The sequence below is a fragment of the Bos javanicus genome, chromosome 4, assembly GCF_032452875.1.
Source record: "Bos javanicus breed banteng chromosome 4, ARS-OSU_banteng_1.0, whole genome shotgun sequence".
Taxonomy (NCBI): domain Eukaryota; kingdom Metazoa; phylum Chordata; class Mammalia; order Artiodactyla; family Bovidae; genus Bos; species Bos javanicus.
In genome coordinates this window covers 43,376,439-43,399,330 of record NC_083871.1, presented here as the reverse complement: position 1 = coordinate 43,399,330, position 22,892 = coordinate 43,376,439, and the positions used below count along the sequence as shown (strand labels likewise).

Here is a 22,892-nt window from a genome sequence, read left to right as displayed (position 1 = left end):
GATGGGTAGGGATTTCTGGGAGGCAAGGCTATTAATGGGAGTGGGTGCGGGAACCCCAGCCTTGGAGGTAGAACAGAGAAGGTGAAAAGGTGGGTCTTGGGTAAGAGTGAGCCTTGATGTCAGCTGCTGGATACAAGAATGGGCCAGCATGTGGCTTACAAATATCTGAAGCAGCAATATCACAGGAGTTGTTGACAAAGTAGAACGTGGTCTGAACTGAAGTGAATATGTTCGAACAATGAGAATTAGCTAGTGGTTGTACAGGAAAGATGAAAAGATCCCCAGAGCCAACAGCATAATGTTGGAGTGTGATAGGATAGGTGATATGGTACACTGGGCTGAGCCTAAGAATGCAGAGGAGATCTGCTACAAAATAGGAAATCTGCATGAGAGCCACATATTAAATATGCATCATTTATATAACACACTGGAGAAGGAAATGGCAACCCACTCCAGTGTTCTTGCCTGGAGAATCCCAGGGACGGGGGAGCCTGGTGGGCTGCCGTCTATGGGGTCGCATAGAGTCAGACATGACTGAAGCGACTTAGCAGCAGCAGCAGCATATAATACACACAATTTAAAAATAAATATTGACACTTTTAATGAAATGCTTCTGCTGCTGCTGCTGCTGCTAAGTTGCTTAAGTCGTGTCTGACTCTCTGCAACCCCATAGACGGCAGCCTATCAGGCTCCCCCGTCCCTGGGATTCTCCAGGCAAGAACACTGGAGTGGGTTGCCATTTCCTTCTCCAGTGCATGAAAGTGAAAAGTAAAAGTGAAGTCACTTGTGTCTGACTCTTAGCGACCCCATGGACTGCAGCCTACCAGGCTCCTCCATCCATGGAATTTTCCAGGCAAGAGTACTGGAGTGGGTTGCCATTGCCTTCTCCAGAAATGCTTCTAACACTGTATAAATTATTTATACCAAATAATTTTATTTTAGGGCTTTTTTTGGTCCAGAAGAGTGTTATTTTCTCTGCAGGTTTCTTAAGTTATATTAGGCATAGTTTAGAATTGTATATTCTAAATACTTTTTTGTCTCCTAAAATAACTTTAAACTTGTATTAAGAGTGGTAATAGATATAAAAAACTGAATGGCAGTCACTGAAAACCTACAAATAATAACTTTTGAAAACAAAAAATTGTCTTTTTTTAAATAATTTTTTTTCAAATAAATAATTATTTGAAAGCAAATAATCTTTGTTAGATTCATGTTAGAACTACTACAAAAAAAAATCCTAATAAAAGGAAGTGATAACATCAGGAAGCATAAATTGATTTTCTATTATTTCAAGTAAATAAATAAAGTTGCTTGGGAGGCAGGGCATAGTGGATGGATTTTGCTATCCATCATTCCATTTCCTAAAACTAGTATACTGAAAGGCTGTTAGTTTATTTTGAAGCAAACTAAGGAAAGACTTGTGAAATGACCCATTCTTGCTCCTGACAATCTATAAAAATAAACACATTTCCTAAGTAAATCATTCACTGCCTCTGCTCTGAGACATTCACTCATGGGTGAAGCAGTAAAGGAATTCACATTCACAGACCTCTCTGATAAGCTTCCCTCAGCTTTATGTCCATCTCCTAAAGTTGATCAATCACTCTTTTCTTAGTGCCACACCTCTAGCCTATTACTTAGTCAAATACTATTTATCATTCTACAATATGTGATTTATTTTCATGTTTGTTTCTCATCCAGACTGCGAGTTATTTGAGAAGAAGACAAAGTCTTATTCATCCTAGTGTTTCCAACCCACAGCACAATACTTAGTACATAATAGGTGCTTAATGAGTGCTGATTCATGTACATGTATTATTCACTGGATAACACCATAATCCTGTGGGACAGACATTACTGTGCTTATTTTATTGATTAGGAGACGGGCTTGAAGAGAGTGGATTGCCTATGTCACAAAGACTTAAGTGGTAGAGTTTAGATTATAAGCTTTTACATTTCATCAGTTCTAACGTGAATTTTTCTTTTCACATCGAAGACAGCTCTGAAAAGTGAGATGCATTTCACCTCTGAAGGCAAATTTTAAACACTGTCATCAGGCAGCAGTTGTCACTTTTGTGTGTTTGAGGATCTGGTGATGGATCGCCACACTGCTGTCTTTTCAACTGAGTTAGGGGCACGGTTGGTCCAGCACACGATGAGCTTAACTGCTGTTTAAAATATCTTCCAAAAGATTACATTATGATTCACCCTGAAACAAAATTTATTGCAGATGCAGAAAGAAATGCAGTAGAAGAGCAGATTATAAACAAGACACTGATGAAGCAAATGTAAACAATTGAAAGAAGGGTTGAAATTCCATATTTTTTTGCTAAGCAATAACTGAGTGCATCAGGGAATCTATCAGAGGATACGCTCACAAACAGATGAAGCTGTGTTAACAATTTGCTGGAGTCAGTCAGCAAGATGTAAACTAGAAGGCATAGAAGATGAAGTGATAGGAAAACTCAGACCACTGATGCATTCAATTGAAAAAGAGAGCAACTATGGCAACGATGAGGACTATCTGCGGTATTCAACAAAACTTTCTATGATGATGGAAATGTTCTAGAGTCTGTACTGGCACAGCTGCTGACACCTGTGGCTATTAAGAATGTGAAATACTGCCCATGTGACTAAGAAAATGAATTTTAACTTCACTTTAATTGATTTAAATATACATAACCACAGTTGCTAGAGGCTACCCTATTGGATGGTATAAAACTAGACTGTGCTTTGTAAACCAATCTTCCTTATCAGTTAAGTCTGATGGTTCAGGAAGTTTCAGTATTCTGATCTGGAAAGTGCAAATATCATCTATTTTAAAATGTTGTTGCGAGGGTTTAATGAGACGTGATGATGGATTATACTTAGCATATAAGTCTGGCATATGATAAGTGAGAGGAAATGAAGGTAGTACGTGCTAGGGAGAGTAGGACTACTAGTAATTATAGTAATAACAACATTTTATCCTTCTGATAAACAGCGAGGAAGGTTTAAATACTGCAATAAACAGCAGGTCATAAAGGAATATCTCCCCCCACCTCACAAAAGATGGCAAGCTGCTTAGAAGTTAGGAAGTTCATTATAGACATTAGGCTACATGGATTCTCAGTAAATATTGATTAGCTTGAAATTTCCAGAAGGTGAATTAGTGCACATGCAATGCTTCTGGGTATGTATCTGCATTTTGAAAATTCAAGTTCAAGGGAAGTGGGCCCACCCTCTAACTCTTAAAGTGATGCCAGATCAATGTGAGCATCCATGGGTACTAACAAGGACAGACTCTTGTTAGTACAAAGAGGAATATTTGTACAAGAGGAATATTGTACTACAATATTAGTACTACAAAGGACTAACAGGAATATTATGCTTGGCAAGAAGAAACTTGGATAAACGCTAAATAAAGAAGGATGCCCTGCTGAGCCTATAATAAAGACTAGGCTGTTTTAGAATGTGTGGGTAACTCTTCTGGAATCTGTTGATCTATGTTCGGTAGTTAATATGAATCTAGGTGCATACAGGCTGAGGGGTGTGTGTGTAGGGATGCAGAGGCTAATAAGGACAATGAAGACTGGAATAGGACAATATCTTGGCATCTACATCCATCCAAACTTTTGAAAGAGTCTAAACCCATTAAGGACAGACAGGTTAAGAAGAGAAACTGAAAGAGGTAATTTTTAGGAAATTTATCATTCTCTGGTATTGAGTCTGGGATTGAACAATGCTGCCTTTTTAGGCAAGAGGGTTCAGGAGGTCGAACCATTTTCTCAACTTTTGCAGAGAATCCAAGTCACTTTAATATCTGGGAGACCAGCAGCTTTGGGAACAGCGAAAGACAGTGCCTTATGCACATCAATTAGCAGTGTGATGGACACCATGGGAAAACGCTCTGCTGAAGACGCCGCTAATGGATTCATAAGAAGACAACACTGACAAGGAGACTCTCAAATTGCACAGAAAGAAGTGATCTGAGCTTGCACAGGGGGCAGTGCTGACAACCCACACTGTTTATGGTATCTCAGAAACACTTGTGGAAGGTTTCAGAAAGGGAGCTGAGGGCCTATTGATCAGAGAGAGACTGGTATAAACAGGCACTAATTTTAAGGTGACCTAATTTGTCCTCATTGGATGGTGATGCCAGAGGACACGGGGACATGCTAGCTGTTTTGTTACTTTAGAGTTCCTGTTGTTATTCAAACCTTTTTGAGTTTCTATAGTAGTCTGCCATGATGATTTAGGGTGGAGTTAGTCCAGGGTAGTTTTGGCCCTAATAAAGGACTGTTTGTTGAAAGTCTGCTCATCATTTGCCTTTTTATTGCTACCAGAACAACAGTAACTAGGATCACTAAATCTAACACTTGAATAACCGTCCTTCAGAGGGCTCAACAGTGGCAATTACCAAACAGTACACACCAAAGGTTCTTGGCAGGAAGTAAGGAACAAGAAGTAAAGAACTACTCCATGAACTGAAAATTTTGAGGAGTGCTTCCAATAAAAAAATATGTAAATTTTAAAAATGGGAGAGTCATCAGAACAAACAACTGTTCCCTTGAGAAATAAAAAGCAAATAAAGTTTAATAATATACCCAGTCTCTTTTAAGAGCTCTCCATTTAAAATGAAACCTGAAACCACACTGGATGATAACAACCTACAAAGGTTGAAATGAAAAAGTTTACCTTTTCTGGAAAAGGGTATATTGATTGAAAGTCCTATTTCACTGATCCTTTCCTATTCTCTGGGAATGAATAGTACAATATAAAGATAGCTTTGGGACATGTATTTTCTTCTATTCCTTAAGTCTGATGGCTCAGTTCTAATTATCACTTATACCAAAATTTTACCCAGAAGTACTGTTCAGACCTTGGCCATGTAACCTGATTTAACAAAGTTGAAATATGACTTAACTAATACTAAGCAAGGTCATGAGTTCAAACCTTACCTTAATGATGACTTTTTGAACTATGAGAAAGATCAGAAAAGAGAGCAAAAGGAAGGTGGAAAGTTGGAATTATACAGGCCAGAGGTAATCGATCAAAAGGTGATCATAAGGTATTCCAAGTTCAGTTGACAAACGTGTGTGTGTTAGTTGTATCCAACTCTTTGCAACCCCATGGACTGTAGCCTGCTAGGCTCCTCTGTCCATGGAATTCCCCAGGCAGGACTACTGGAGTGGGTTGCTATTTCCTTCTCCAGGGGATCTTCCTGACGCAGGGATGGAACTCAGGTCTCCTGCATGCAGGCAGATTCTTTACTGTCTGAGCTACCAGGGACATAGATAAATCACTAGGGCCAAATGGCACTCACCCAAGTGTTTCAAAGGAACTCAAGGGTGAAACTGCGGAGCCACTGGCCAAACTTGTAAACTGTTATTGCAAACAGTCACCTTGCCAGAGGACTGGGAGATTCTGATGTGATCCCTATCTAGAAGAAGGACTCTTGAGAAACCCTGGAAACAAGATGATGATCCACAAGACTATTAATAAAAGATGCATAAAAGATGCAGAGAATAATTTTAAAGAGAGTCAATTCCACTAAATATCTCTATGTATCTAACTGGTGGAAGTAAAAGCTCTACAGTTCTGGTAAGAGGAAATCATACCAATGTGGTCTCTTTTGTGTTTTTGAGGTTTCAGATGGCAATTGTGTGGCCAATAGAGACAAAATTTCCTTTTTTTTTTCTTGAGGACGTTTGAACAGATTTACTTATAATGGCTTTACAAAAACACACATGGAGTTGGCATGGAGTTAGAGATATCTTCTGTCACATACTAAAAACTAGCTATGATAGAAAACACAGACAGGGTTCATAAGGAACATTTTCTTTGATGTATCTTACGGTAGTTGTGAAAAACAGTCTTATTTTCATAAATGGATTTGAATGGGAATTTAGCATAGATATTTTGAATGGACATATTTTCTTAAGCTCCAGTCAGAATGGAAAAATCAAGCTGAGATGCCAAAACTGAGAAATTTCAAAAGGATACTTGAATACGAAGAAATGGGTTAGGTTAATACTTGAAGAGTATACTTAGAATTTGACTCTCACAGGATACAGCAAACACTGCAGTTCTAAACACTAGAACAGGATCTTATCAGGGACCGAACCATAAAAATCAGAGCATCAGCTGCAGAGCACAGGGCCTTGCACACAATGTGGAGCTGAAATTAACCCACAGAGAGTACTAACCATTGTGCCAGCTGCTATGTAACATATCACAATGATAATGTAGGTAAAGTAGACCATGTTATAGAATTCTAGAGTCTATAGTTATCAATACAATATCATACACTTAAAAATTATGAGAGGGTAGGTGTTGCGTTTTCTTTCAGTTCAGTACTCAGTCATGGTCTACTCTTTGCGACCCCATGTACTGCAGCATGCCAGGCCTCCCTGTCCATCACCAACTCCCAGAGCCTGCTCAAACTCATGTCCATCGAGTCGGTGATGCCATCCAACCATCTCTTCTGTCGTCCCCTTCTCCTTCTGCCTCCAATCTCTCCCAGCATCAGGGTCTTTTCCAATGAGTTAGTTCTTCACATCAGATAGCCAAAGTATTGGAGTTTCAGCTTCAGCACCAGTCCTTCCAATGAATACTCAGGACTGATTTCCTTTAGGATGGACTGGTTGGATCTCCTTGCAGTCCAAGGGACTCTCAAGAGTCTTCTCCAAAATCACAGTTCAAAAGCATCAATTCTTTGGTGCTCAGCTTTCTTTACAGTCCAACTCTCACATCCATACATGACTGCTGGACAAACCATAGCTTTGACTAGATGGACCTTTGTTGGCAAAGTAATATCTCTGCTTTTTAATATGCTGTCTAGGTTGGTCATAGTTTTTCTTCCAAAGAACAAACATCTTTTAATTTCATGGCCACAGTCACCATCTGCAGTGATTTTGGAGCCCAAGAATAAAGTCTCTCACTGTTTCTACTGTTTCCCCATCTATTTGCCATGAAGTGATGGGACTGAATGCCATGATATTAGTTTTCTGAATGTTGAGTTTTAAGCCAACTTTTTCACTCTCCTCTTTCACCTTCATCAAGAAGCTTTTTAGTTCCTCTTCACTTTCTGCCATAAGGGTGGTGTCATCTGCATATTTGAGGTTATTGATATTTCTCCTGGCAATCTTGATTCCAGCCAGTACTTCATCCAGCCTGGCATTTCACATGATGTACTCAGCATATAAGTTAAATAAGCAGGGTGACAATATATAGCCTTGACGTACTCCTTTCCCAATTTGGAACCAGTCTCCTGTTCCATGTCCAGTTCTAACTGCTGCTTCTTGACCTGTGTAGAGATTTCTCAGGAGGCAGGTCAGGTGACATGGTATTCCCATCTCTTGCAGAATTTTCCACAGTTTGTTGTGATTCACACAGTTAAAGTCTTTGGTAGAGTCAATAAAGCAGATGTGTTTCTGGAACTCTCTTGCTTTCTCGACATCCAGCGGATGTTGGCAATTTGATCTCTGGTTCCTCTGCCTTTTCTAAACCCAGCTTGAGTATCTGGAAGTTCATGGTTCATATACTGTTGAAGCCTGTCTTGGAAAATTTTGAGCATTACTTTGCTAGCTTGTGAGACGAGCGCTATTATGCAGTAGTTTGAACATTTCTGTGACATTGCCATTCTTTGGAATTGGAATGAAAACTGAACTTTTCCAGTCCTGTGGCCACTGCTGAGTTTTCCATATTTGCTGGCATATTGAGTGCAGCACTTTCACAGCATCATCTTTCAGGATTTGAAATAGCTCAACTGGAATTCCATCACCTCCACTAGTTTTGTTCATAGTGATGCTTCCTAAGGCCCACTCAACTTCACACTCCAGGATGCCTGGCTCTAGGTGAGTGATCCCATCACCATGGTTATCTGGGTCATGAAGATCTTTTCTGTACAATTCTGTGTATTCTTGCCACCTCTTCTTAATATCTTCTGCTTCTGTAAGGTCCATACTATTTCTGTCCTTTATTGTGCCCATCTTTGCATGAAATGTTCCCTTGGTACCTCTAATTTTCTTGAAGAGATCTTTAGTCATTCCCATTCTATTGTTTTCCTCTATTTCTTTGCACTGATCACCAAGGAAGGCTTTCTAATTCTCCTTGCTATTCTTTGGAACTCTGCATTCAAACGGATATATCTTTTCTTTTCTCCTTTGCCTTTAGTTTCTCTTCTTTTCTCAGCTTCCCTTGTGCCTCAGGAAGTAAAAGCATCTGCCTGCAATGCAGGAGACCGGGTTTTAATCCCTGGGTTGGGAAGATCCCCTACAGAAGGAAATGGTAACCCACTCCAGTATTCCTGCATGGAAAATCCCATACCAGTTTCCTCTGGTAGGTTACAGTCCATGGGGTCGCAAAGAATCAGACGCGACTGAGCAACTTCACTTTTCTTTCACTTTTTTCTCAGCTATTTGTAAGGCCTCCTCAGACAACCATTTTGCCCTTCTGCATTTCTTTTTCTTGGGAATGGTCTCGACCACTGCCTCCTGTACAATGTCATGAATGTCCATTCATAGTTCTTCAGGCACTCTATCAGATCTAATCCCTTGAATCTATTTTTCACTTCCATTGTATAATCGTAAGGGATTTGATTGAGGTCATACTAAATGGTCTAGTGATTTTCCCTACTTTCTTCAATTTAAGTCTGAATTTGGCAATAAAGAGTTCATGATGTGAGCCACAGTCAGCTCCCAGTCTTGTTTTTGCTGACTGTATAGAGCTTCTCCATCTTTGGCTGCAAAGAATATAATCAATCTGATTTTAGTATTGACCATCAGGTGATGTAGAGTCTTCTCTTGTGTTGTTGGAAGAGGGTGTTTGCTATGACCAGCACCTTCTTTTGGCAAAACTCTGTTAGCCTTTGTCCTGCTTCATTTTGTACTCCAAGGCCAAATGTGTCTGTTACCCCAGGTAGCTCTTGACTTCCTACTTTTGCATTCCAGTCCCCTATAATGAAGAGGACATTTTTTGGGGGTGTTAATTCTAGAAGTCTTGTAGGTTGAATGGTTTGCCTTGGAAACGATCAGAGATCATTCTGTCATTTTTGAACCTGCGTTCAAGTTCTGTATTTTGGAATCTTGTTGACTATGATGGCTACTCCATTTCTTCTAATTGATTCCTACCCACACAAGTAGATATAATGGTTATTCTAGTTAAATTCACCCATTCCAGTCCATTTTAGTTCACTGATTCCTAAAATGTTGATGTTCACTCTTGCCATCTCCTGTTTGACTACTTCCAATTTGCCTTGATTCATGGACCTAACATTCCAGGTTCCTATGCAATATTGCTCTTTACAGCACTGGACCTTGCTTCTATCACCAGTCACATCCACAACTGGGTATTGTTTTTGCTTTGGCTCCATCCCTTCATTCTTTCTGGAGTTATTTCTCCACTGATCTCCAGTAGCATATTGGGCACCTACAGACCTGGGGAGTTCCTCTTTCAGTATCCTGTCATTTTGCCTTTTCATACTGTTCATGGGGTTCTCAAGGCAAGAATACTGAAGTGGTTTGCCATTCCCTTCTCCACTGGACCATGTTTTCTTACCACAATTAAGAAAACAAATAAACAAACACTGACAATATAGTTGAGGTTTTAGATAATATATGTATTTCTGCCTAAACAGGCAGAATATAATGTCAACCTTGTTATGTGCAGGTGCTTTTTGTGAAAATATGAATCTTGGTATAATTTATTTTTTCATTTATCACTTGACCTCATTATTTTCTCACTTCTTAGGATAATTTTCAATATCCTATTTCTAGAATGTGAACGTGATGTATAAAGACAAGAAAACAAGGCACCCATGTGGCTGACACACATTTTCTTTAGTTATATATATGAGAACTGAAGTGAAAAGAAATGGATTTTCCCAAAGTCATACAGTTTTAAAGGTAGAAATAAAGTGAAAACCAATGCTGATTTTAAACTAAATGCTGTGCTCATGATAGAGGGCTCATTCATATCTCATTACTTAGTTCAAATTTATTATTAAAAAATATGGTCTTGCACAAAACAGACTCTTGCTTCTAACAGTACAATTTCAGCTATTACCTACTCAGTCATATGGGTCTTCTACTTCCTTTTCTCCCAAAAAACCATTAACCCTTTCTCATTAGGCTTCCTTTCTGTCAACTCTAACAGCTGAACATGTAAATAGATTCAAGAAAGCTTTTTTAAAACTGCTTTTTCATCTATTGGTATTATTTATTAAAATAAGTTAAAAACATTTTTTTTGGTTGTAAATAAATCTAACAATTGAATAACTGTCCTTCAGAGGGCTCAACAATGGCAATTATCAAACAGTACACACCAATGGGCTTCCCTGGTAGCTCAGACAGTAAAGAATCCACCTGCAATGTGGGAGACCTGGGTTCAATCCTCAGGTTGGAAAGATCCCCTGGAGAAGGGAACCACTACCCACTTCAGTATTCTGGCCTGGAGAATTCCATGGACTGTATAGTCCATGGGGTTGCAAGGAGTTGGACATGACTGAGCAACTTTCACCTCACACATCAGTGGTTCTTGGCAATGGAAACTTTGCAACTTCCTGAAACAATTTTGAAGAGGAAAGCCTAAGAGCAGGTGTGTCCCACAAAGTGGTACAATTGATCTGTTTCCTGAGATTCTCCCCAGTCCTTCAAGTCTTGAAATCTTGTAGGCCTTATAACTCTAGTAAAACACAAAGACATATGGCATGACTGTTGGGGGAGAAGAAATTTTTCTCTATGTTTCCAGGATCTTCTGGCTGGTCTAACAATTAAATGTCGTGAGACAGATTAACAGGAGAAAATCATACACAAGTTTAGTAACATGTGTACATGGGAGAGACCCTGGAAAACAGAGGAACTCTCCAAAATGGCTGAGCCCCTCAACTTAAATACCATTTTCAGCTGAAGACCAGAGTGTTGAGCATAGGGGGAGTCAGTTGGGAAGTTGCCAGGAAAAGCACAGTAAACAAGGGTGATTGTGATATAGATTCAAGTCACTGCCTTCTCCATTGAAAAGCTTTTCTAAATTTGGTCACATTCCTCATCTAGGTACAGAGAGAGAGAAATACTCACAAATGGAGAATTCCTACAAATGCTTCTTACAAAAGGGTAACTCCTACTTGGTTTTCTGAATTTTTCTCACATCTGCTGTTTCTTAGAAAATAACTAGCTTAAAGCAATGAATATGCCAAAGAGACATATTTTGGGGTGGCAAATTCTGCTTCCCTAAAGGGTAAATGGCCATGTGTTCATAACTGACACCTCAAGGAGGATAGCTTTACAACCAAGATTACTAGTATGAAACAAAATTCATATGCTATGGCAAGCAAGGAAAAAATTAACACAAATATCTTTCTCTGTCCTTTGGCCCCCCTCTCCCCCATACTGCATATTGTATATCTGCATTATTCAATACATAGTATGTATATTGCTTTTGTATCAACCAAACCTTCCTCACCAGCAGAATACCTGATCAACCATAAAGAGCAACAATCTCCTATCATCAATAAGACAATACCTTAAAAGGTAACATTCTTTCTTGATCTTGAAAGGAGTCAGAGACTCTTAGATTGTGGAAACTGTCAATACATCACTCAATATATAGCCCTCTGTCTCAAAAAATTTATATAACTGTTCCTTGACTTAGAATGTGTGGGAGCTTTCTGCAATGCTATTCTCAGATTATAATCCTCCATTTGGCTTGAATGAAATTTTCCATTTATTTCTTGGATCAAATTTTCACTGACACTAGTGACTAAGTTCTTCCAAGTTTATCAGGAGGGGATCCTAGGGAAAGAGAAAGGCAGAAATCCCAGAGAGAAGGTTCGTGTTCAGAGTGAGTAACTCATAGTTTTGCCTAGGTTTGCTCTGGTATATAGAATCACAGTTTATCTGTCAGAATTTCCTCTTTGGAATCAGTGAGGTATGTTTTTTTAAAACCAAAAGAAAACACCTATTTTGTTTATGAATACCTTTATTACACTCCCTGCTGATTCAATGAACTTTTGATTAGCCTCTATGATTACTAACTTCATTTAGGGGAATATGTGCATGAGTGGTTTGGTAATTATTTGAGACACTTGCAAATAAGAGGACTTTCAAAAGCTGACTGAAGGTGTGAAGGCAGAGCACAGTTTGCCTGTTTTCTTTTGACTTTCTTTAGATGCTAGTAACTGCTAATTAGAAAGAGCAAGGAAAGCAGTGGTTGGTAACTCACTTTTAAAATACAGCCTGATTATAATCTGGAAGCTGACTGTTCCCTTTCAAAGGCTAAATGAAAAACTGCTAAAGCAGTTCTGACTATTTATCAGGTATTTTATTGAGTTTCCAAATCATATTAACAGTTTTACATGTAGGTGCTTAATCAAAAACTTTTTTCCAAGTTATTTACGCAACTGGTCAGTCAAAGCAAGAAAAATAAAATCTTGGAAGTGAAAGAATGGCAGGTGGTAGATAACAAAGTTGATCTCAGATGCTATGGCAAGTATAGATCCCATAATTCTCACAGCTTGTTTTATTTGTAAGGGAGGAGAACTGGCCATCCCAAAGTTGCATTGTTGCCCATTTCTCAGAGTACTGAGGAGATCCAAGGGATTTAGCACTTGAAAAACCTGGAGAGTTTGGGATGAGAGCTAAGCTCCATACAGAAGGCAACACTGATGAAGGAGAAAACACTGACAGACCAGGATACTCTGTGTTCTGCCCTTTGTCAAGCTGTGTGAGTGTATTTGTGGGTGTATGTAGCTCCTCCATCTCTGCCAGTCTCTGCTACTTTTCTTCTCACAGTGATTCTATCTTGCGTGTGTTTGAACTTTCCTCAAAGCTTTTTGAATTCTTAAAAAGAAAAGAAAAATCAGGAAATCAGAATTACCCCAAATCTTTAGTGTTTATATTCCTTACCTAATGGATAAAAGTGAAATAAAACTGATTTTTAAAAACCAGGCAACTATTTCACATTTCATATAAGACAGCAGGTTTAAGTACTAAGTTAACTTATTGAAACTAATATTAAAGCATTAAATTATACTTTAAAAAAGATAGAAAATCTTATAAAATGGAAAATTAAGCCACTTACATAATTTGGCTGATTATAGCTGAATATATCATTTAAAAAGATAGAAAATTTGAAAATTTTAGAAAACTGAAAATTCAGCCACCCTGAAAATTTGGCCGAATATAGCCAGATTCTGTGCATTGGTAGAAAAAATAACCCATACAAGCTTTGCAAAAATATCAGATAAAACTAATTTTTCCTTTGCCAAAAACAAATTATACTTGGTCTCTCAAAAACAGAAGCATGACAACTTTGTAATTTATGGATGTTATTAACTCCTTTGATAGTTAGATGGTAATAATTATAGGGCTTCTCTAGTGGCTCAGATGGTAAAGAATCTGCCTGCAGTGTGGGAGACCTGGGTTCGATTCCTGAGTTGGGAAGATACCCTGGAGAAGAGCATGGCAACCCACTCCAGGATTCTTGCCTGGAGAATCCCCATGGACAGAGGAGCCTGGTGGGCTACAGTCCATGGGGTTGCAAAGATTTGGACACAAGCGAGTGACTAAGCACACAATCATAAGACTGTACAATTAAAGCATTTTCCAGATTCTATTTCTAACCATGCTTAAATAGCAGAAGTAGACAAATTCTCCCCATGTTTCATTTCTAGTCAGTGAAACTGAGGACAAGAGGGTTGTGAAATGATCACAGTTCTCAAGAACATAGGCTTGGTGTGATTTCTTTGAATGTGCTAAATCATATATTTCTTCACTATTGATTTGTGTGATAATTATTACTTGTTAAATTTTTGAAAAATATCTAATGAACAGATTTAGTAATCAATCACCTTTGATGAAACTACTCAATATTTCTCAAATGACAAAGATTTAGTCTGTAGATAGACACAATCTACGAAATTTATTCAAACTGTTTTCAGTACAGTTTGTTGGTCTCCTATTGCTATTTATTGTTTTGTACTATGTAGTTTAAAATATCACATAATTAAATGTACTGAAAATCATTCTTTCATTATGAATAAAGAAATAATTATTTAATACTCATACATAAAATACTCATTCCCATTATTAATAGTACTAGCAATGAGGTAAGCATGAACACCCTGTGACAAATAGTTAATATCAGATAATGTTAAAATCTCATTTTAGTTAAAATTTTTGACCCTTGCCCTAAGAACTTTTGAACTATAACTTAATAATTATATATACCCAGTTGGTTACTTGCTTGTAATTCTCAAGTTTATTCTTAGTGGAGTAGTTTACAAACAATACAAAGGTTAGTGTACCTCTGCTCTTGTTTGTTATACCTGATTAGTTTTCCCTCAATGTGGGTAGTAAATAGGCAAATATCTATCTATCTATCTTCCTACCTACCTATCTACAAAACGCAGGCCAAAGGAACCCAAAGGAGATGATTGGACCTGGGACAGGAACAACATTTTGGTCACCAATGCTTTCTATTGTAAAGATTTATAATCAAAAAGGGAAATGATGTAAAAACTTCATGTATTGAAGTATGGGGAAGTCATTCAACAAAGCCATTTAACTTAAACTTTACTGACCAGAATGGCCTGTTTTGTGGCCTTTTGAACATGCACCGTATATCTGCTTTGGTCACTGAGGAGGGGAATGCATTTGAAATTTAAAATGGAGTAGGTGTACTTCTGATGTAAAACTCAATAACCATTGTGGATGTGATTTCAGACAATTACAAACTATACTGTCGAGAATTTGAATTTTCTAATCAGTGTCAGACTCAGGATGCCACCAGCCATTCTCAAAGCAATGTCTGCTGGTAGGTGGCAATTGTAATCATGTGGCCTCAAGGTCTTGTCTTGGAACTATTAAATTTTTAGACAATGAGATTGCTTTAGATCAGATATTAGCAGAAAAGGAAGACATGAGTAGTAGCCAATATCTTCTGTTATGTATATAAAATACTACATCCAAAGTTAAAACCTTAGATAAAATTGGCCTCCAAAATCACTGCAGATGGTGACTGCAGCCGTGAAATTAAAAGACGCTTGCTCCTTGGAAGAAAAGCTACGACTAACCTAGACAGCATTTTAAAAAGCAGAGACATTACTTTGCCAACAAAGATCTGTCTAGTCAAAGCTATGGTTTTTCCAGCAGTCATGTATGGATGTGAGAGTTGGGCCATAAAGAAAGCTGAGTGCCAAAGAATTGATGCTTTTGAACTGTGGTGTTGGAGAAGACCCTTGAAGGTCCCTTGGACTGTGAGGAGATCCAACCAGTACATCCTAAAGGAAATCAGTCCTGAGTATTCATTGGAAGGACTGATGCTGAAGCTGAAACTCCAATATTTTGGACACCTGATGAGAGAACTGACTCATTGGAAAAGACCCTGATGCTGGAAAAGATGGAAGGCAGGAGGAAAAGGTTAAGACAGAGGATGAGATGGTTGGATGGCATCACCCACTCGATGGACATGAGTTTGAGCAAGCTCCAGGAGTTGGTGATGGACCGAGAAGCCTGGTGTGCTGCAGTCCATGGAGTCACAAAGAGTTGGACATGACTGAGTGATTGAACTGAACTGAAAACCTAGTTCCTTTACAGAGTTTATGATTAAACTCTCTATCCAAAAAGTAATTCCCTTTCTTGTCAGACACCCATTTGCCTGATGATTGAGGAGTATCAAAGAAAGGGGATTTGTAACCAAGCAAGACCCTATGAGGCCTTCCTGGGGCCCCTTTCCTTTATTCTCTGCTTTAGTTTCTCCCTGAAGTACCTAGATGACAGTATGTGACACACATTCCTGAGTTATTTTACAGATGTGAAAATTCCCATTAAATGGAAGGTGTTAACTACTTGATGACCATACGCACAGAGCCCCCAGTCCTAATGGATTGACAATGTTAACTCCTGTGACAGCACCTGTTACCTCACCATCAGCTAATCAGAAAATTGTACACAACCTGATTACATGTTCTGTGACCCCCTTCCCACATCTTGCCTTTAAAATGATTTCCTGAAACCAATTGGAGAATTTGGGCTTTTTCAGCACTAGCTGTCCCAGACTACTTGCATGGCAGCTTACAATAAGTGCTGTACTTTCCTACACCACAACCCCGTGTCAGTAGACTGGCTTTACTATGCGTTGGTGAGTGGACCTGAATTTGGTTTGGTAAAAACACTCAGCATCTCCTTCTTTATCATAGGAGGAAGAAAGTTTTAACACTTTCTTATGGGAAGGAATTGAAAGAGGATAAAAAGAGAAGACTTTAGCTCCATACCATCCATATATGATTCCTTCTCCTCCACATATAAGGAGAGAGAGGGTTGCAGAGTAAGGCAATGGATCGGTTATTCTAGAACAGTATCAAGAAAGTCAATGGGATATAAAGGGGTAAAAACTTGGAGATGTAGAAAAATTCAGGAAATGAATGAAAGATATATCAATTCTTGCAGGAGGAGAAAGGAACAAAAGTAAGGAAAGGCAAGAAAACTGATCATTAAAGCAAAATGAAAAGGTAAGGTTAACTGGCTGAAAACCCACTCTCTCTTACCAAGGAGCTGCTGGCTGGCCACGATGGTTTTTCACTAATTCCCTAGTGGTTCTCTGCTTTCTATTCCCCAACTTATTCCTGCCAAAGACCCAAACACAACTGTCAAATGACTTACAATTTTATTAGAGCTTGGATTCTGTAGTCTGTCTTGGGTTTTCACCTCAGCTCTGCCACTTCACTATACTTGTGTCATTTTGGATAATTTATTTAACCTTTCTATGCTTGTTTCCTGATCTCTAAATTGGGTAATTAAAGCACTTAGCACCTAGAGGTTGTTGTGAGAATTAAAATGAGATAATGTGTTAAGAGGACTTAGCACAACTTCTGGCTTATAGTAAATACTCAATAAATACCAGCTAGTATTGGCACCCCACTCCAGTGTTATTGCCTGAAGAATCCCATGGACAGAGGAGCCTGGTAGGCTGCAGTCCATGGGGTCGAGAAGAGTCGGACACAACTGAGTGGCTTCACTTTCTTTTTCACTTTCATGCACTGGAGAAGGAAATGGCAACCCACTCCAGTGTTCTTGCCTGGAGAATCCCAGGGACAGGGGAGCCTGGCAGGCTGCCGTCTATGGGGTTGCACAGAGTCGGACACGACTGAAGTGACTTAGCAGCAGCAGCAGTATTATTATGCTCTTTATTTAATAAAAGCTCTGTGAGAAGAGTTATTCTCTCTTACTCTGAAATATGAGTAGCAAAACTATTTGTCTGAAGTTCAAGTTGTCAGTCTCACTTTTAACTGCTCAGAAGGATACTGCTTGCCTTCACAAAAGACCAATGGAATTTCAGTGATGCCTGCTTCTCAACAGTGGACAGCGCTCTGCCAGTTTCCCCCAGATTTCCTTTCAGTCACCTCCAGCTGAGCCTATCCTGGTACACTCTGTACTACTTCGAAAACACTATATGCCAAGAAAACAAAACACACACACAAGTGGGTTCACGAGCTGAGAAGCGCAAGCAGAAGTGGCAGGATCTCACATGCCTGCAGGCACTAAAGCTGCAAGCACCACCTACTTCTAAAGTTGTGCCCGAGGTCACAGAGAATCCCAAGAAATGTTTTGTTTCAGCCAGAGGGTACCCAGCATGAGCACACATCTTCAGATACTTCAGGTGCATTTGCCTGAGTCAGCAGATTGAAGAAATAAAAAATCTCAGCCACAGAAAACAGCTTCTTGCTAAAGGCAAAATAAACAAATTTCTATTAAAAGGGGACATTTTTCCCTGGGTCTTCCTGCTATTAAGGACATATTCTCTCTTGTTTAAAACCACATACAAGTTGATAATCCTCTGAAAATATGTAAACAGACTTTTCTCAAGAGTTTTGGACATTCTCAAAGTAGAGGACCAGATGAAACAAGAAGCAGAGAGATGCCATTTTGGACAAGGTTTTCCAGATGCCCTGAGATTCTTCAGGAAAACATCCTGGGGCAAGCTTATCACTTCTCTATCAGTCATTTTAATCCAAAAGTTTTTCATATATATATATATATATAAAGTATACAGGAAAAAAGCTAGCCCATAATCATGTTTATATTTATACAAAGGGTCATATTGGTCAAGGGGCTGACTTTGCTTAATAAGCCTACTCAGCTTTGGAGAGGAAGATCCTGCTTCAGAAATGCGTCTTTTCTGTAGATTCCTGCTAGTAAGATAATAGTAACCCAATTAAACAATTCCTGAGAAAGCCAGGAGCAGCAAAGTGAAAACCAATGAGGTGAAAAGCTCCTTGGATCCCTCCTGGCTGAAGCTGCCAAGTCGGATGCAGAAAACCCTGAAGATGGGACACTTTAATGAGGAGACAGTCCTTGTGATTGACCTTGGATTTTCAATTTGCAGTCTTTTTTGGAATCACCACTAGGCAAGCAGTTTGAAAGGTTTATGAAGTTTGAGACTCTACATAGGAACTCATTTTTTTTTTTTTTTTATGTTTATGGCTACTGCTACTGCTAAGTTACTTCAGTCATGTCCGACTCTGTGCAATCCCATAGACGGCAGCCCACCAGGCTCCTCTGTCCCTGGGATTCTCCAGGCAAGAACACTGGAGTGGGTTGCCATTTCCTTCTCCAATGCGTGAAAGTGAAAAGTGAAAGTGAAGTCACTCAGTCATGTCCGACTCCTAGCAACCCCACGGACTACCGCCTACCAGGCTCCTCCGTCCATGGGATTTTCCAGGTAAGAGTACTGGAGTGAGGTGCCACTGCCTTCTTTGATGTTTATGGCTAAGAACACATAAAAAAACCTCCAAACAAACAAACAGCGGCAACAACCAAATCCAAAAAAGTTTTCTGCCTGTTCTATATAAAATGTCATCATTAGCTTTCACTGTTTGGTTTTTCCTAGTTGAGCCTCTCTGACAGCATAGATTGCTTTGTATGTCATACCTTTCTGCTCACAGACCCTGTCTACATGTTTTGCTTCTGTATAAGCCTGCCATGTTCCTGTGATAGACTACATCGCCTAGCTCCCAGCCACACCCCTGGGCTGGCCAGTCCTTCAAGACATCCAGGTGCCCTTCAAAAACCAAACCCAAGTACTTGAGACATGGGACAGAGGAGCCTGGTGGGCTGTCGTCTACGAGGTCGTACAGAGTCCGACATGACTGACGACCTTAGCAGCAGCAGCAGCAGCATGGGACCTATGCATTTAGACTGGTTCTTAGCAAGTGGATGGAAACAGCATTCAGTAACCTGTTATGATACTGGTGCTACATGGGCATGCAGTGATCCCAGCAGCTCTCTCCAGGGCTGCTCTATACCAAATGTATGGAGTGAAACTACAGGGTTATTTGGGAAAGGTATATGAAAGGAAGAAGATCCTGGAGAATACAGAAAAACTCTTTACGGAGACAGGACTGTCACTGCTCTGTGCCAGAGAGAACATTCAGGTGCTCCTGGTACATGGGTAACCCATGAAGCATCATGGCTGCCTTTTGGCAGCTGCTTAGTTGTCTGTTTCTGCAACGCCTCACTCAGAGGCAAGGGAGATGATAGCTTATCAAGGGCTCCTTTGAATACACAGCACACTCCTTTCAGCACACAAGGTTGTGCCCTTTCTACTTCCTACACACTGACCTGTAAAAGCATCTTTGAATTTGGAGAAGAAATCATGCAAAAATAATTTGCATTTTGCTACAGTTTTTTCTCCCCAGGCATAAGAGAGTCTAAACAGAAAGTGATGCTACAACGCGGGGCAAAGGCTGTTTACCTGAAAAGACCCAGTTTGAAAGCAAAGTGTGGCTTCTGCTCCTATGCTGGGAATGTGCATTGGTATTTCATTCACCTTTTCACCCAGCCTCTGCACCCATGTCTTGACACTGGATGGGAGCAATGGGTATATGATGTGACACTGCCAGCACAAGGGCAGTGACACTGAAGTCCCTTGCACTGGGGTAAACTGTACTATAGGCAGTGACTAGGGCACTAAAACTATTAATACATTTAAAAGAGATAATGGTATGACATGCCCACTGAGTGTTCTCTTAGCATTTGTTTTGCATTCACAAGTGACATATCATGGTCCACAGTATTAACTATGAAGTTAAGCAAGGGCAGTTGTGAAAGTTTATAATTTGCTATATAGGTAGGAAAAAGGTCACCCAAGTTCTTAGAGACGGTTATTCCAGCTTCCACCATCACTGACCTAATGAAAATTCCACCTAATTTCATCTAATGAAAAATTTTCCCAGAAATTCTTGAAAAGTTTCAGAATGTCAAATGATGTAATAAAATGTTGAAAGTGACACAGGAGCAATAAAAGGCAACAGCTTTGTTACTGGTGGCTGTTTATGTCACATGTAATGACAGTTCGTTCCCTTGATCCTTGGTGGTACTACACATACGATGCTATAAGACACAAGGTAATTCATGAGAATAAAGCAGACAACTGCATAACACTTTTTGAAACTCTCTGACACATGTACTATATATCCTACTTTATTTTGAAAAACCCTGCAAAGGGGTCCTTTTCTGAAAGCATAAACTCATCATTAAAAAGTGAGTTCATGCTATATGTTGAAAGAATCATAGTCCTCTGATATCTATACCAGAATTTTTTTCATTCTGATAAGCTTTGTACAGGAGTCCTTTTCTAAAAGCATAAACTAATCATTTATAAAAAAAAGTAAATTCATGTCACAAGTTACAAAAAAAATATCCATTTAGTTCCCTGGGATTATTATTATTTTAGAATCTATGACACAAACTTATTAATACTTTTTTTTTTGGTGACTAATGTATATATTATACCTCAAATCAACCAATAATGCTTTACTATGTGCATCTAGTATGAGTTTTCTGGTTAAGTAACAATGCCTGCCAGGACACTGTCACTAAATATCTTCACCAGAATACAGGCAGAAACCAGTCCCAACATCTCGCTTTGGAATGCTGCATTCCCTTCAAGAACATGCTGTTCTCCAGTGGAGCTGCTGGAATTGCAGCCAAAGCCATGAAAATCCACTGCTAATCTTGCTGGGATTTTGTACTACCTTCCAACCTAGATTTGGTCTTTAATTTCTCATTAAGGAACCACAGCCAATGAGCAGCTGGTACTGTTTACTTTCCTGCTGCACCTGTAGTTCTGCTTTGCAAGGCATAGAAATGGATTATCTCCAAGAAAGATGAATTTCCAGAGCTGGAATTTGCCCCATCATTCATAAGAGCACAATACATCAAAAGCAGGAAATTGGGAAAATGGCATCATTAGAGGACTGTTTAGGCTCTCTCTTTTTCTAGCTTTTAAAATTAATCTCTTCCTGTTCACAACTCAGAGATGAAAACATCTTCCTTTGAAGATAAATTAGCTGAAAAGTGCATTGAGAAATTTAAGATTTATAAGAGAACCACCTTGAACCCTCTGTTCCTGGTGAATCTGAAAAACAGCTGCAGGCAGAAACTGTACATTCTTGGCTACCTGACTTATGTCAAAAACGATTTCAGAGCCTGCCATTCCTAACTTCTATGTGCAGTTGGGAGCAGTTTGACCATCAGCACTGAGCTAAAAACAACGTTCCTGAGTTTTTCATTCTTGAATTTTTATTTTAGGAGCTGAAGCTTGAATACTGCCTGAGTCAGTCATTGTGTCAAGAATCTTTTATTGAGCCCTACTCAATTCTGAGGATGGTGGAAGATGGAAGGCCCTCTGTCTTCAAAGAGCTTACAGTCAAGCTAGAAAGAGTGAGTTGGTACATAGGGAATTAGATTTAAGTGCCTAAATATGGAAAAATGATTTTATGTGTGACAGGATATGAAGGGGGAGATTAATGTGAGAAAATGATTGCAAAAGCCTTAACAGGAGAAGTGTGGCAGAATCTGGAGAGGTAGAGACGAGGACTGGGAACTCTGAGGAGGGGGCAGAGCAAGAACAGTGCCCAGGGAGGGGCCCTCAGCCCCTGATATATCACCAGTCAAATATTAGGTACTCAGTAAACTCTTGTTGAAGTGAACAAAAACTAAAGCAAACCTTATGGCTAATTTTTTTTGGGGGGGGGGAGCTGGGGGAGGCTCTGAAATGTAATTCCAAATTCTGTCTAGTTTAGAGCTATGTTTCCCACTGACCATTAAGATAGTTCCAACTGAATTGTTTGCATTCCCTCAAACTTGCTATGACCAGGATAAACTCATCACCTTTCATCCAAAGCACCTTCTTTGGATGAAAAGGTCTCCTCTTACCATGTTTGACATTATTAGTCTCTGATGCAATAATCTCCAGAGCTGCTTTATCCAGTAATGGGAGTCACCAGTCACATGTGGCTATTGAGCACTTGAACTGTGGCTAGTGCCACAAGTTAAAAGGAGAATATTTGGATATATTGAGTTAAAGAAATATTATTAAGTTAACCCATTTACTTTTACCCTTTTTTACTAGAATATTTAAAATTACAAATATTGTTCCCATTATATTTCCGTCAGGCAGTGTTGCCCTAGAGTGTGAGGGCCTAGATTCATATCCAGATAAAGTAAGACGTTGTAGAACTTCTTTCTTATCCCTTCCCTACTTCTATTAGTAATTAATAAATTCATGCATGCATGCATCCATTCATCCATTCACTCATGGCAGGTGTGCTCATCTCCCCCATCTTACAAATAAGAAAACTGAAGCAGGTAGGCATCGCATGACTGGTGAGGTGTGGTGTAGGATTTGAACTCAGGCAGTCTTATGCACCCAGCATGTTCTACTCCAGTATTTCAGATAAGAAACCATGATGGACAGGACTAAATGAGAGGCGGCAGGTTAGAAAAGAAATGATGAATTGAAAAGATATCATGAAACTAATATGAACATATCACAGTGACCAATTTGTTGTATGTGTAAGGAATATGGGGATAGAGTTGATGCCCAGATTCTTGGCTGGGAAGGGGGTACCA

General features: G+C 39.4%; 1 protein-coding gene across 14 annotated transcripts in view; it reads right to left on the bottom strand.

Annotated features, from left to right (window-relative positions):
* Nucleotides 1-22,892, bottom strand: part of MAGI2 (membrane associated guanylate kinase, WW and PDZ domain containing 2) — a 1,471,158-nt gene that overhangs the window by 418,725 nt on the left and 1,029,541 nt on the right. The window lies entirely within an intron of this gene.